This window comes from Trachemys scripta, chromosome 11 (genome assembly GCF_013100865.1).
Source record: "Trachemys scripta elegans isolate TJP31775 chromosome 11, CAS_Tse_1.0, whole genome shotgun sequence".
In the NCBI taxonomy this organism is placed as follows: domain Eukaryota; kingdom Metazoa; phylum Chordata; order Testudines; family Emydidae; genus Trachemys; species Trachemys scripta.
In genome coordinates this window covers 27719116-27736246 of record NC_048308.1, presented here as the reverse complement: position 1 = coordinate 27736246, position 17131 = coordinate 27719116, and the positions used below count along the sequence as shown (strand labels likewise).

The 17131-nt window shown below is 38.9% G+C and overlaps 1 long non-coding RNA gene across 1 annotated transcript in view; it reads right to left on the bottom strand.

Annotated features, from left to right (window-relative positions):
* LOC117885139 overlaps nucleotides 1-17131 on the bottom strand; it is a 39058-nt gene that overhangs the window by 19744 nt on the left and 2183 nt on the right. The gene's annotated exons all lie outside the window — the stretch shown is intronic.

Sequence of the window (17131 nt, the reverse complement as noted above, 5' to 3'; positions counted from 1 at the left end):
GAGGCACCCCCCACCCCCCCCCCCCCCCCCGCCCTCCCCCCCCCACACACTGTTCAAATTGTTCCAGCACCCCTGATTATAGGGTGGCTAGATAGCAAGGGTGAAAAATTGGGACAGAAGGTAGGGGAGTAATAAGATAACGCCCCAAATAATGGGGCTGTCCCTATAAAATTGGGATATCTGGTCACCCTACCTGATTAAAAGGTAGTAATCTGAGATAATTCTGAGATCAGATACACACAGTTCTTTCTGTAATTAATGCTTTTATTAGCCAACCAACCAAACATAAACACTTTACAATATATCAGAGAAGAGAGAGAGAATGCCAAATGGCCAGCACTTGCATTGCTCACATGATCCTTTGTGGGGATAGCGGAGAGTCAGTAGGTGGACGTTGTCATGGTGTCTCATAGAGCACTCAGGCCAGGAAACATCTTTTATAATATGTTACTCTAAAACCCCAACGACCTTGCAATCTAAATTTAAGTAATGTCTTGCAAGTAAGGGTGGAGCTGGGGCAAAGGACAAGGAAGCGTATGTGTGTGTGTCCACTTACAGTGGGGTACTTAAAAATTGCATTCTGATTCTAGGTGTTACTGGTTATCGTGGAATTCTTCAGTTTAAGAATAGGATATAGCACTAGAACTGATTACCTCTAACTTTTTAAGTTTGCCCTGTGTATGCACATATATAAAATGTGTGTGTGTGTGTGTGTGTGTGTGCGTGTGCGTGTGTGTATAAGTGAAAATAGTTAACTCTCTAAATGAAGGAATCACAGACAGAATGAGTTTTCATGGGAAGTTTTAAATGAAAGGGTGTTAGTTGGGTGGTCCAATTTAGGAGATTATTGCATGCATAGGGTTTCGCATGAAAATTAGTACAGAGATGATTTTTTGAGAAACAATTACACTGATTGTAATGGAGTTGTGCTTATTTTCATCACCTGTGAATTTGGCCATTAGACTTTGCAATCTTTCATAGCTTCAGCCACAGAAAAAAATTCACCAGACCAAAACCTTCAGGAAATCTTCTGTTTTTGATGTGGAAATTTCATGATGCTGTTTCACTCAGTTATATACTATACAGTGAGCTCACATTTACAGTGTAGTCACTTTTTCCTGCTGGAGCATTCTTGGCAACAGTTGAGTCTCTCAAATTTGTGTACTGGCCATGACATGTCTAATTTATTTTTAAAAAATAAGACTGCCTATTACTATTCAATAACAGTGTATTGTAATCCCCTCCAATTATGAGTATATGTAAAAAAGATATAGCACAATTTCTCACTATTAACCCTTGTAGTTAAGAATTACAATGAGTTGCATTGTATTTTATTACAAGCCTGCTCAGCAATGGGAGGCAATTTGGCAAATTGTTGAGGCAACAGCTGCTATGATGAGCCCACTAGGAGAGACAAAACAAATATAGATTGGCTCCATAGGCCACAAGTTGGTTCTTAGCCAGGATATCTGGGGCATCACAGAGTCATATTAAATTAATGCATCTTCCATTGCACTCTACATCAATATCACTCTTGTATATTGCTCCTTGTCATTAAGTGCATCACTGTGGGTTTTCAGTAGCTGGGCTTAGGTTCTTAACAATTTGGCACCCAAATAAAAAGCACACCTCCAATCTTCTATACCTTGTTTGTTGTTTCATCATTTTGCCTTTAATAAAAAACAGAGGAAAAGAGAATGAGCCATGAGCTTTTCAGAAATAATTTACTGGGGGACTTTAGATGGCTCCTGGTGGCATAAATAGCTTCCTCACACCGAGAAATAAAAATGGTTTTAATAAAGTGAAAGTGCAAAGATTATTGTTGGATATTTCTGTTATTTCCCAAAAAGTTTGTGTTTCCTCAAGATAGTGCTCTGAAAGTTACTGTGCATTTCTAGAACTTATTAATAAAATGATTTTTATGATCTGTTATGCCCCAATGGCCAAATCACATTTCGCTGGGGGGAGGGAAAGATGAGAAATCAACCTTGCAGAACTTTAAATACAAAATTTAAATGCAGGTCATGCAAAAAATGTAACAGCAATTGGGGAACATTAATTTGAAATCCTTTATAAGGTTGTAGATATGCAGAGGAAAAACTAGGCATACCTGAGGAAATAAGCAAGCTTAAAGATATTCTGAAAGGGGAATAAAATGTGTTTATCCCTTTTCTTGCTTCTTTATAATGTGTATCTTTTTTGAAAAACACTAGTATAAGTTCTACTTGTTTTCTACCTGAGACTGTCTTGCCTACCCTGTTCTGCTGAAGACTCTCTGGACTATTGGAGAATGGGTAGGATCAAGCAATCACAACAGAAAGAACTGAGGGAAGAAGTGATTTTTAGTCAGATTATTTAAAACTCTCTGCCGCAAACTCTCCATTCCACCCAAGCTCCAAATGACAGGGGAGGCTAGAGAGACCCATTTGTTCCTCCCTGATCTTCAGTGCTCTGGTGTCTGTGCATGTTAGAACTGTGCAGGAGCAGGTCTGTCTTAAGGCAGTGAAGGATTAGGTGTAGCAGAGCTGAATTCTGCCCCCTTCCCCCACCCATGCCTTCATCTCCTTATACAAGTGATAGAGTGGCTGAGCAGTCTCCTTCAGCTTTACATCAGTGAAGAGTTTCTCAGAGGCTACTACCAGACAATTTAAGGCCACTTTGCCCTGAATAACCTGTTTTTATTAGTTTGTTTTACTTATGTTAGCCTCTATTTTAAAATAAATACTTGAGAAAGGATGTCTTTTAGATTCAGCACCTCTCACCTGAGAGCTGAGAAAGCTCTTGCTCCAGTTCTCTGATCCTCCAAGTAGTTCTCTAGCAAACTCTGGGAGACAAGATGAGATATTAATAACTGACTTTAATGGGTTTTGGATGAGGTCCTTATTGGGTAATCTTTTAGTCTCAGGAACTTAGTTTGTTATTGTGTTACTGGAATTTTCTTTTCTGTTTCTTTTTAACATTATAAAAAGAGATATTTAGCATGTATTAGTGTTACACTGACCGACCTCGGTCATTGGGATTGAACCTAGAACCTCTGGAGCTTAGTGCATGAGCCTCTATTGCATAAGCTAAAAGCATAGGACCTTTAGCTAAGGCTGTAGAGCAGATCTCTCTCCCCCTGGTGCCACTAGATGGGACAGAACACCACACCCTGGAGGAGTGTGGGTTACATAAGCATGTGCACACATGGAGTCAGCACATAAAGGATGCAGCCTCTAATTAAAATATACAAAGAAGTATATTAATATATCTAACATAGATTCCAAGCTCTTTGGGGCAGAGACCTAGTACAATAGGGTGGGGCCCCTCTAGGTGATACCTTAGTACAAATAATAAAGTCATTTGGTTATGGGAGCATACAGATCTTGCTCCTCTCTGCTATGTATGTGTGATTAGATGTGGTATCTGTCAGCCTGATTTTTCAAACCAGTGGCATCAGTTTTGCAATAGTGCACCTTCATTTGCCTTATTAGTGTTTCTCCTGACTTATGCCATTGCAATCAAGCTCCAAATTAGACTGTGTGGATATAGGATTAAGGCCTGGAATGTATATCGATTATGTATGACATGTGTGATGGATTTTGTTTTGTACCATTCATAGACTGGATTGTGCAATTACAATATGTCCTATGTAAGGCTGGTGAGTGTGTGCGCCACCCCAGGAGCACTCAGAAAAGAAATCATGCCTCAGAGAGGCAAGATTCCTTCATTACTCTACAGGGAGAACATGTTGGGCCTGTTCAGTAGCACATTCTTATCTGTTCTCCTACCTACTACTCGCTGGATCAGCTGTGTTCGCTGGCATGTTGGGGTTGGAACCAGAGCCCCACACATTCTCTGTCCCACTTTATCCACTGCCTTCCCAGCAGCTTGTGTGCAGCGAGGGTTCTTAGTCCCTTTTACACCCTGATATGGTCGTGAAGTGCAGAGATAGGCTTTTACAATGCAAATAGTATGTTGGAAATATTCTCAAATAACCCAGCACCAAGAATGATTTGCTGTCCAAAAACATTTAATCAAATAAAGAAATTTGTGCAGAAAATGGTGATATTCTGCTTCTCAGGGAAAGGCTTTTATATGGAGAAATATCATTGTATAGCTTTCTTTTTCCTAGAATAATATAAATACATATTTTTACAATGTACGTTTAAAACTTGTAATCTTTCATTTCAGCTTCTCTGTTTAAAAAAAAAAAAATCCCTTCTGTGTAATTACGTTCTTAATGGTGGGACACAATGTTTACAGTTACTTCCCCCATAATAGAATTTGAAAGACTGCATCTACAACAGATAGTGTAATGGTTCTAGTTAAGAAGTGCCCTTGATTTTTTTTATCCACATAGTTACTTCATGCAATTCTTTAGTGTATTTCCATTCCCACTGTTGAAATCTTTACAAATTCGAAGAGTAAATCACTTACAGTTATTATTGGCAATAGGAACTATATCCTCTTAACTTTATTGCAGTAACATTACAGATAGACCAAACCCATTCTAAACAGTGACTTTTTCTAAAATAAAGAAAAGTTTCAAAATACTGTAGTGATATTTGAACCTTAAAGGGGTCAGAAGTTCAGTTTGTCAAAGCTTCCCCAAGTTGGGATGCTTATCTGAATTTCATGTATTTTCAGAAATGTGCTGGTAACCTCATAAATTTCTCATGACATTTGTTACTTCCTATTTTTGATTTACCCATAAAACCCGTGATATATTAAATGCCAGAGTTTGTGTGTTTGTTGGTATAAACTATTTTTAAAGAGAAACTGATTCTATTCTTATACAAATGGAGCTATTCTTTTTTTTTTAAAATACATCCCAATTTAGAACAAAGACATAAGATGGATAAGCAAAGCTCCATCAGCCCTGAAAAGCTTTACATGAATATTTTCTTTCTTTCTCCTTAAAAAGTTCATATAAAGCTGTAGGTGCTTAAACAATTATGTAAAATACAACAAAATGGGGATGAGTTTCAAAACAATAAACCTCCAACCCTCCAAGCACATCCTGAATATTATCAAATCAAGGCCATGTCATATCAAATGGACAGAGAGCCCCTAGTTAAAAGATACTCTCTGAAGAACCCCTAAAAAGGACAGATTCAGCCACTTTGCCAGGTATTTGTCACTTTTACCCTCATCGTTTATCCATTTGGGAACTTGATTCAGCAAAGTCAATGGGACTACTTGTGTTTAATGTGCTGTGCTGGATTAAGACATCTGTGACTGCTTTCTATTTTATTTTATATAAAAATAATTTTGTGGCTATTGTGTTTATAAAATTCCTGAGATTTATATAGGCAGAAGTTTGCTCCTGATCAGATTATGGCAACTGTCTTAAAGCAAACATAATTATTTTTTGGAAGGAAGACTATTAATTTAAAATTTAAACCAGGAGCTCAGTCCTGATGCTGTAATGCAATATCATGGCCCAACCACATACAAAAATCCATCATTGGATGTTTTTAAGAATAGGATGGTCAAAATCTGGGTGATCTAGGTTTACTTAGTCCTATCTCAGTGCAAGGGGCTGGACTTGATGACCCTTCCAACCCTACAGTTCTATGATTCTGTATTTACTCGCACGAGTAATCTTATTGACTTCACTGCATGGGAAGGGATGTGCAAGATCAAGTCCTTAGAGGTAATACTTTTCAGTGTTCCATCTATTTTAACTCTTATACTGAGATTCCATCTGCTTATTTTTGGAACGGTGAATGTTCAGAATACTAACAGTCTTCTGCCCTACTCAGTGTAGCATTCAAAGATAGTCACCCCAGTGTCTTGGCTAACACTTTGTTTTTCAAAGCACCATTACAGATTAATTGGCAGTAATACAAATACTCGCTGCTGGAGACAATATGTTACTGAGCACATTAGTGGGCCTTGACTACATATTATCACTTCACTACTAATAAATGCAGATAATTATCTCCTTAGCCTTGGTTTCAACATGATGAAATATTATATGAACAACTTAGTCTTACAGTCTGTCTGAAGTTCCCTTGTTTCATTCCCTTGCTTAGTCTTTTCCCCCATTTTTTTACTATGGCCTTAATTATATGAGAATCCTGGATCTGATCTCCCTCCACCTGAGGGGGAAATTCAGATGTGAATTTCTCAGCTTAAGTCCATCTTTAAATATAAAGCAGATAGTCTTTGTATATTTTAGTCTCTTTTACTAATTTTCATCTGAATTCGTTTGGATATTTTTTTACTTTAAGTTTCTGCGTATTCTCTCCCTTGTCAGTGGAATAAATAACACTATTTATGTTAAAAAGAAAAAGAGAGATACAGAGAAATAAAAGAAAAGTGGTAATCAACAAATGGGGACGTAGTTTGAGTCCACAGGAGGCTTTTTGCCTCAGGATTCTGATCCAGCAAAGCACTTGTGCAGGTGTGTAACTTTAAGCACATGAGTAGTCTCATTGAAGTTAATGGGACTACTCGTGTGCTTAAAGTTATGCATGTATTTTGTTGGTCAGGGCTGAAAAGCACAAGCACAATAGGAGTGGGAAACACTGGGGAGTCAATCAAAAAGTAAATAATCAGGTGGTGAATGTTACATATTCTTCATGTCCCAAGAAGTGTTACAATACAATATATTTGTACAAACAAATTTAAGAATCTATTCCTCCTTTTCCACCCTGCCATGACTTCTTTTCTGTACAAATCTGAAGACCTGAAGAAGAGCTCTGTGTAAGCTTGAAAGCTAGTCTCTCTCACCCACGGAATTTGGTCTGACAAAAGATATTACCTCACCCACCTTAATGCTCTAAGATGCATTGAAGAAGCACTTTGATTGGACTAAGGCTATGTCTACACTACAGCTTATATCGGCATAACTTATGTCGCTCAGGGGGGTGAATAAATCACTTCTGTATTTACACTTACTGGTAGATTGGCACTGCTGTGATCGATGCAGCGAGTATCGATTTATCCGGTCTGGTGAAGACATGCTAAAACGATGGGAGAGCACTCTCCCATCGATTTGTGTACTCCACCTCCCCGAGAAGCATAAGGGAAGTCGACAGCAGACTCTCTCCTATCAACATAGCGCAGTGTAGCCACTGCAGTAAGTGGATCTAACTACATCAACTTCAGTTACTGCTTCAGAGGGATTTCTAGCCTGTGAAAGGAATACTTGGGGTTTTTAAGCTGCAAGCAAGTGCAGCTGGCTCCTCAAGAATCTCTGCAGCCAGCTTAAATCATCATTTAGGGTGAGAATTTGCTATTCATGTCCAATCTCTTCAGTATATTAATCTTAGATTGTGTTTTTGTTTATTTGCTAGGTAATCTGCTTTGATTTGTTTGTTAGCCCTTATAATCACTTAAAATCTATCTTTTGTAGTTAATACATTTGTTTTTGCTTTGTCACAAACCAGTGTGTGGGAGTTATAACTTGGGGTAAAAAGCTGTTTTATATTTCCTCTCCACATTGAGAGAGGGGGCAAATTTCATGAACCTACGCTCTACAGATCTCTGTGCAGTGCAGGATGGTATAATTTTGGGTTTACCCTCCAGATGGGGGTGTGCACTTGAGTATATGGGCAGTTCCTTAGCTGAAGCCTTCCCATGCAGAGCTGATCTCAGTGTCTGTATGTAGCTGCAACTGTATGTTTCCCTACCTGTTTGTGTGCTGGAGGGGGCTTGAGGGCCTGTCACAGCAGTACAGTGTAAAGGGAGCCTAGGCTGGTGGGTCAGGTGGCCTCAGTGGTACCCCCAGTTCCAGGTGGCAACCCGGGGGGAACCCATCACCCTGTTTTGTTCTAATTTTAGTATAAACAAGGTTTATAAGAATTCACCAAGGGTGCCATATTGAAAACATTGTGAGTTTTGCCATTGCTTTCAATGGGAAAAGTACTGGACTTCAACCGACTTCACCTCAGTGCCAATTTTTTCTTGGTTTTGTTTCTTGCAAACATGTCCAACAGAATATAGCATTAAGCTCGATCAAGTGCATAAGGAGTATTTATCTTCTTTTCAACTGATAAACTAAGGGAGTTTAAGTTTATTTTAGGGTGAATGTTCCTTTTCTGTCTTGCTGGTCAGTCTGAATGGACAAATACTGGATACAATAGACGGAACCCTTTGATATATTCTTTGTCATGACTATGGGCCTCAAACCTAGGTCAGCAGGGTTCACAGGAGCAGCCATGCTCCAACTCTCCACCTGGCAGCCTGCTGACAACAGCATACCTAGGACCCACAAAGCCCAGTCCCAGTTTGAGGGTCCACCCCTGAGATCCAATTGGCAGAGTCCCAGAGCAGCTGATTGGCCCACTGGTCCTGCTTATGCCAGCAGCAGGAACAGGAAGCTATCTGAACAATGAGAATCCATCCTTCTCCTGCTCCCCTGGCTTGACTCCTGCCATCGGACTTGTGGTTCCTGACTTCCAGTTTGTCTCCTGCCTCTGACCCCTTGGTATCCTCATCCAGTGACTCTTGACTCCTGTCTTATGACTTTGGACTCTGGCTCTGACCACTAGTCTGGCTGCCTACAACCTGTCTATGACAGCCTTCCCTTGTGCTTTCTGCTGGTGCCACACACTTATGTGTTCACAAATACCATCTATTCCACTATTTCTCAGAGCCACAATTGGTACAACATAAAGTCAGTCAAAGGTATAAAAACTTGCTTTAACATTATTACTTCTTTTGGTCTTCCTGCACTATTCTATAGAGACTAGGAGCACAAGCTTCTACCTATCTTTGTTTATACCAAGAAGCTTGCCACCATTCACACTGTTTTCCCCTGCAAACTGAGCTCCTGCTTCTGTCACTGAGAGGCATCATTCACCAAGGAAACTAACTGAATGCAATGAGGTGTGGTTAGAGAGAGAATCTCATAAGAGTTTTCAATCCAGCACTTACATTTTCAGAATCAGAAAAAGAATACAAATACATAAAAAGAGAGTTAAAACCAGCCCTCTGAAGAAAAAGGAAAACAAAAAAACTGCAAGAGCCCAAAATGAAAAGTGAAAACACAAATTCATCTTGCTTTTCATTGCTTTTAGCTTGCCTGAATCTAAACTTGCCTGTTATGACTTAATACCTGTATGATTCTTGTCTGTGTAAGGTCAGTTTATGTGTTAACCTCAATGATCACGAAAGCAACAGTAGAATTTTAAGAGATCCCAAATGGGAACAGTTTTCTAATGAGACCCTTGCTGTATGCTCATGACATTAATCTTACCGCAAGTGATATTGAGGCTGTCAGAATCCTCCTATCTGTACAAAACCTGTGTTTCTGGTTTATTTTTATTGATTCCCCTTCCTTCTACGTTTTCCAGTATTTTCACCACAACTACAAAATAACACTCAACTTGTAGAAAAACAAAGCAATATTATAGCTCTCCAAATAACTATGAATTACTTGGGGGTATGGAGGGGAGCGGAGGGAAGGTTTGCCAGAAAGCTACTGGGAGAATTAATATCTAAATTGATAATTCCATTTGTGTTCCTTTTATTTGGCATGTTTTCCCTAGAATGTGTGAAAGTTTGCTTCTGAAACAAATAAAAGGAACGTGTTACTTCACCACTGACCTATGGATGAGTGTGGCAAACCAAGTTTGTCTTAATAGTCTTATTTTCCATTGAGCAATCAGTATTGACCTGTTATGTGACCTTATATTGGAGTCAATATTTTCAAAAGTGATTAGCGGTTAGCGTACCTCAATTTTGGGTGCTCAGTTTAAGACACTTTAGGATCTGATTTTGAGGATCTGCTGAACACCTCTTGAAAATCAAGCTTTTAAAAAGTGTTTCAAGTTGGTCGCCCAAAAATTGAGACTATCAAAAATCACTGGTCACTTTAAAAAAAATCCTGATCCCCATATACTAGTTGTATCATAGAAGCAGTCTGGATGTTATTTATTGGTTACTCATGATCTCTTCCCCAAGGAGCTTGAAAAGTAGTCTTCCAATTATAAATAAGCATTTAACAGAAGGGTGCACACTAGGGCTAATATTTTGTACTTCATACAACAGATTAATAGTAATTTTGATAGTGCTAATAAATAGCATCTAAGTGCTCAGTCTTTGATGAAGATTATGCTCTTCATTGTAGTCTTAAATGTGGACAGAAAAAGGCATTGGAATGTCTTATAATCAAGAAATCTTCACAATTTTGCCTATGGAGTAATGAACTCAGTGAAGGATGACTCATAGATTTTAAGGTCAGAAAGGACCATTAGATCGTCTAGTCTGACCCTCCTGTATAACACAGGCCATAGAATTCCATCCAGTTACTACTGTATTGAGCCTGATAACTTGGGCTTGACTAAAGCATATCTCCCTGAAAGGCATCCAGTCTTTCTCTGAAGTCTTCAAGAGATGGAGAATCCATCACTTATCTTGGTAGTTTGTTCCATTTGTTAATTATCCTCACTGTTAATGTGTGTCTTATTTCTAACTTGAAATTGTCTGGCTTCAGCTTCCAGCCATTGGTTCTTGTTAGGCTAGAAATTATTCCAACTGTAAAGTAAGCAGGAGATGAATGCTTTTTAATGAACTTTTCCCTTTGTAAAAAGAAGAACAGGAGTACTTGTGGCACCTTAGAGACTAACAAATTTATTAGAGCATAAGCTTTCGTGGACTAAATTTGTTAGTCTCTAAGGTGCCACAAGTACTCCTGTTCTTCTTTTTGCGGATACAGACTAACACGGCTGCTACTCTGAAACTTTTCCCTTTGTGTTGAACTTCCCAGTGAAATTCTTGGTTGCAGATAGTCTATTGAGTAATGAGTGCCTTTGAGATTGACAGGGAAATATACATTTGTTCACTGGTTTGTAGAGGCTGATATAAATTTTCAGATGGAAATATAGGATCTGTCTATCGTATGTAAACCAAGTTGCTGTCAGTCAGTATTCAACAGCATCCATCACCAACTGCCAATTAATTGTCATCATTAGGGCTTAGAGTTCACAACCCTTAAAGATGAACAGGGAGAGTTCAAAGATCCTAGTGATACTATCTCAGGATATTTCTCTGCAGAGTCCATGAGAAAGAATTGCTGGCAGGGCCGGATTAAGGCAGGGGCTTTAGGGGCTGTAGCCCAGGGCCCCAGCTCAAGTAAATAAATGTTGTCATTTTTTTTATCTGAGAGGCAGTGCAGCCTAGTGGATGGGGCACTGGACTGGGAGCTGGTAGACCTAGATTCTATTTGCAACCCTGCCACTGACCTTCTGTATGACCTTAGCCAAGTAACATCACTTCTCTGTGCCTCTGTTCCTCCTACCTTTTGTTAGGTTTGTCTGTCTAGACGGTAAGCTCCTTGGGGCAAAGACTTTCTCTTCCTATGTGTTTGTAAAGTACCAAGCCCAAAAGAGCCTGAAGAAGGATTCTTCCTGATGGGAATACCTCAGTGAAGTTCTCCAGCATGACTGCAAAACTAGAAATGATTAATTATAAATGAGAACGAACTTGTCCTATACTGGATTGGAATGCTAAGCAAATTTGTAAAGCCAAGACAAATGTGACTAGCATTAAATTCTGCCAGCAGGACAATAGATGATTCTGATCACATAGCGTATATAATTATTTTCTTCATGATAAATTCAAGTCCTCAATCTGGTGTCAAAGGACAAATAAAGCTTATAATGTGAGCTATGCAAAAATGGTGATTTTTCACTCAGTATTTAGAATTATGAAATAATTCAATTTTTTATTTATCTATATATATCTATAGAGAGAAAGAGAGATCACACATAACAAATAAAGAATGACATGGATTCTCTTACAGGTTTCTACACAGAAAAGTTTTTTTTTAAGGATTTTACATTTTCTTGTAACACTTATATTATTGAGATTTCATGTTAGTAGGAGATCGGAACATTTTATAACACTGTAAAGATTTCCATCAATTAATTCCCTTCAGTAACTTAGCCATTCTGCTCTCTGGGTGAAATGTTAGTCTGTATAAATTACATGTTTGATGTGCCCGTGTACTGTATTTACTTATACTGGATTATAATTCCATTAGATATTTTCTCTCTGGAACCAATTTTATTTGTATGATAGGAATTATTTCCTTCACTACTATTGAAAAATGCAGCTTTTAAGGCCCTCAGTTTAGTGGGCATTGAACTGTTAGTTGAGCAGATTCTAAAATTGGTTTTAAACTAGCTCAAGCAAACATTGTTTAAACAGGATTAGTTTGGCCACAGTAGACCATTCTAAAATCAGGTCAGTCTAACAGTGTAAATCCCAAAGCGGGCTAATCAAAAGCAGATTTAAAAATAATTATGTTATACTGGTCTACAAAGCCCTAACAAACACTGCCTGCATCAAATGTAAACTGATTTTCAAAAGAATCTGGACAGCTTTGAAAATCTCAGCCTTCAATTCCAGGGTAGACAGAGGCCTTAGGAAAAAAGGTTATTCAATGTTCATTTAACTAAGTAGGGTGATTCATTAGGCAGCATCTTCCCTTTTTGAGTCAGTACTGATCTAATGCTCCAGAAAATTGCTGGAGGCGCAGTCTCTTGAATGAGATCCAAAACCAAAGTATTTCCTACTTGGGTTCATTAAGAATTCCATGGCTCTTTTCAAGGAGAAGAGAGGTGTCTTTGTCAAATCCCAAAAGAAGTTGTTACAATCTACCTGGATTTCTCATACAGTTTCAATTGGTTATCATCTTCTGCTTCACTTATTTGTCCTGTCCGCTGCTGTTTGTTAGTAAAAACCTTTTAAAATTTCACAAAGAGGTGGCAGCATTTAGATGGTGCATGAGGTGTTCTATATAGTACTTATCTACAGTTTAGTTCACGAAGCACTTTCAGATCCTCAGATGATCAGCTTTGTGAAATGCAGCATTTGCTAGTAAGAAATTGCAAAAATGCTGTTATTGTAGTTAAAACAGTTAACTGTTTTAAATATCCATACAGATCAGAAGTTCATAAAGTGCTTAATTGTTCCAAAACCTACAGCTCAGATTTCAGAAAAGATGTGATATTCATAATATTTCTTGTATCATGTAACTTGTATTCAACATATCTAACGTAAGTGTGTTTAATATTTGTTGGGAAGACTGCATTATTTAGTAACAGTGGATGAGTACTGAGCTTTCAAAATCAGGCTTAAATCTGGCATAGGCTTTGTGCTGACCTTCTGCACGGGGTGGCTTTCACCCCAGGTGACCTGAGGCAGAATGCATGATTCAGAAATTTTCCATAGCAAAAAGACGACAACTTAAACAATTCCTCAGAATGAACCAAAAGTATTGCTGACAACAATATGAGTGAGTGGCTAGAGATAAGGAAAAGTTCAATAACATGGTGAAGAGGATAGTGTGATATTCAGATCAGAAGAGAGGAAAATATAATAACACTAAACATTCAGAACAAGATACTGTTGTATTAAAAAAGAAAATGATGCAATAACAGAGGAAAGAAGTACAGTGACCATGCAGAATTACCAGAGAAAAATAGCACAGTGATATCAGGAAGGGAAAAGAGAAAGAAACACCATATTGATGTTGGGAACTCAGACAATGAGGTGCATGAAAAAGAGGAGGCAGAATGGCATGCTTTGATGAACATTTTATTTGGTACAATATTGACAAAGAGTGAGACAGAGTATATTCATAGGTGAGGTAAATATATAGTCGTTAGATAGACAATGGGAAAGGAATCTGCAACCTTAAAGTAGTTTGGGATTGTCTGTGTTTGCAGATCTGGCTACAAAGACCACAGACAGATCTGAGGGAAAAGTAAGGGGATGGGGAATATTAGTTGCAGGTAAGAAAGGGGAAATATGGTTGAAGTTCAGGAAAAATATTCGGATCACTGGCCCATTGGAGACTAAAACTTCAAATGTGGTTCTTCCAGTTTCCAGGTTGTGGACTCCTTCCTTTCATAAATTTAAAAGAAATCTCCTTTTTGCTGTTATTGCCTAGAAACATTTCTGTGCACTCTACTTGTGTTACTTTGTGTTCTTGTGCCAAGATTTCTCATTTTTATGCTGTTGTTTTTTTCTGTCTGACTCTTTTTGTTTTAGGTTTGTCCTCACTTTAATATAAATGAAAGTGCTACTGCCATTGGTGTAAGGCAGAACTGAGATTGTGTAATAACTTACTTGAAGTTCAAGAGTTTTAATACAAATATTCTTGTCTCTGATCATACAGAACAAGATTAGGTTAGTCCCCCATTAGTGCTGTCTGCTATTGCTGTTGCTGCTATTGCTGTTGAGTACTCACTGTGTGACTATGTCCACAAATATGTTGTTCTTGGTCCCTTTTCAAGCCAACAGAGATTAGCCAGATGGGGCTGGAAAGGACCAACACTTGAGCTATTTACTCATCAAGTCCTGCATATGCATGAATTTTTGTTTAGATTATGTTCACTGAGGAAAACTCAACTTCTACCTCTACAATTGTAGAGGATACAATTCTGTGAGGCACTAAATGCTTCTTTAACAAACTTGCCAGTGCTGTAGTGCTGCAGCAAGTTTGCCTCAGTTTTCCCTGCTATTCTTTGGCCTTCTCAGGCCAGGGGTGTAACCAGTCACAGAGTCCAGCACCTTCTGGGCCTCAGTGTCTTTTAGCAAAATCCAACCAAAAATATCAACCAACCAACCCTTCCATCCAGCTGGGCTCAGTGGGGTGCTTCTTTCTCACAGGTTCACTCATTGTCTTTTCCCAGGCCTCGTTGCCAGCTCCTATTCCTCAAACAGCCCCCTTGCCCAGGACTGGCACACTCCTCCCCTTTCTCAGGGGTTCAGGCAGGCTGTCACAGGTCAGAATTCCTGCCTTCAGTCAGTTGTCCAGCACACCCTGGGAGTAGTCCTCTTCTATTTGCTTCTCAACCTTCTTACAGGCTGCTTCCCAGAAAGAAGGAATTCCCCACCTCAACTCTTCTCTGGGATTCCCTTGTCCAAGGGAGCTCACCCAACTCGTTATGGAAATCCCCAGCTCTATCCCAGCTGATTCTGATAACTGAAGGAATGCTCTACACAGCAGCTGGGGGAGAGTGGGTGATTCCCAACCTCGGTAAACATGCACACACTAGCTCTGCTTGAACAAGGTGCTAAAAATACAGAGTGTTGGCTGTGGCAGCATGAGTGGTAGCTCAAGCTGAGTGCCCGAGTGCATGCCCTGTGGGGTCAGGCAGGATTGTGCTCAGGCAGCTAGCCTGAGCCACTGCTCATGTCACCACAGCCACACGGCTGTTTTTAGTGTGCTTGCTCGAGCAGAGCTAGTGTGTGTATGTGTACTTGAGCTGAGAAGTACACTTCCCAGCTGTTGTAGACATACCCTATGTCAAGTCAACTGATCTCCAACTGATCAGGATCAGCTGTTGGGGAGGGGGTAGCTGATGCATCACAGGCTAAGCCCTTAAAGGGCTTTCTATGACAACTTTCTATCAGGCACCGGAATTGCCTTCTATCATGTTTAAATCATGTTTTTGTCTTTTGCTTATGTGTTGTCTTCAGTGTGTCTTTCTTCCTGACTTTGAATGGATTACTACAGTTATTCATTGTACTAAACTACAAATTTGTTGCTAGCGACCCTATGCCTGGCTTTCAATAGGTTTTTATTCTGGAGTTTTTCTCTCATGCACGTGGTGAATTTCCTTGGCATTCCCAGATTCTCACTTATCCAGCATGCCTAGAAATTCACCATCAATATTTCAGCAGTTCATGGCAATCAAAGCTTATGTTAAATCTAAAAGCCTATTATGGTTACTACAGGGTAAAAATGTCTGATCCTGAAGTATCAACATTGCAACAAACGTTCATTCGATCCATCATAGTATCTTGTTTCAACATGTTCTACAAAGAGGTAAAATGTCTCACATCTGTGGTTCAAAACAATTCTATTAAATGAATATAGCACTGTATTTTAATTAATGGTAACTTGTAAAAGAATAATTGATTTGTCCAAATAGCCCTTTTTGGGATTTGCAGTCCAACTGATTCTATAAACATAGTAAAGGAGTCTGACTACTCAATTATAATTTAAGGTCCCCATCCAGCAAAACACATAGGCACATTCTTAATTTTAACCATATGACTCATTCCATAGTCTTTAATTAGACTACTTATGTGTTTAAAGCTAAGCATGTGTTTAAGTGCTTTGCAGAATAGAGCTGTAGGCCGATATTTTTAAAGGCACCTAACTGCCATTGATTTCAAGCCTAAGTACTTTAAAAAAATATGGGCTTTAGTGCTTTGATAACTATTAAATATCCAGGATTCAAAACTGGGTGGGGCTTGTAAGGTGGACATGAAACAAGGTATGAAATGAACAGAAAGTATGGCATGTATTTCCAGTTTGAATTATAAGAAAGACAGTAACATAAGGTGAATATTTGTAAAGTATCCATGTAATTCAGTTTCTACTACAAATTCAAGTACCGAAATGAAAAATGGTAAGCATGACTTAGTGGAATATTAATAGTGTTAAGTGCAATTTATATAATAAAGTTGGAAAGATAGAAAAGTAAGGAAAGATGGAAGAGTGTCAAAGGTCTTTATTGAGAGCCAGAGAGGTGAAAAATGAATAATAAAGAGGTAGTGGTAAAAGAGGTGGGTTAAAAATATGAGAAATTACAAAGAAAACTACAGTAAGCAGATACCATAAGGATGAGAACAGAAAATGTGTGTCCCAACTATTAATTAATTTCAAATGACGGAATGCTCTACTCATGGGGAACCTAACTACTAAGGCTTTTGTTTGAGACAACTGATTAATTATCAAGCTGAGGGGAAGTATTAGATTGAGTGCTTCAGGAAGTGATTTCTGTGTCTTGTTCTTTATTGGTGATCTGGAAGAAAGGTCAAATACCAATAGTTCTAAAGAAAATGTAGATCTAAAAGACTTTGCAAACATCAGAAGGACAAAGAAATAATATAAAGGGACTGAGAGGTTAGGAATATGGACAAGAAAAGAACAGATGGTGGCTGATCTTGGAAAAGCTAATACATTAAAGGAAAGAGCAACAGAGGGTCCTGTGGCACCTTTGAGACTAACAGAAGTACTGGGAGCATAAGCTTTCGTGGGTAAGAACCTCACTTCTTCAGATGCAAGTAATGGAAATCTCCAGAGGCAGGTATATATCAGTGTGGAGTTAACGAGGTTAGTTCAATCAGGGAGGGTGAGGTGCTCTGCTAGCAGTTGAGGTGTGAACACCAAGGG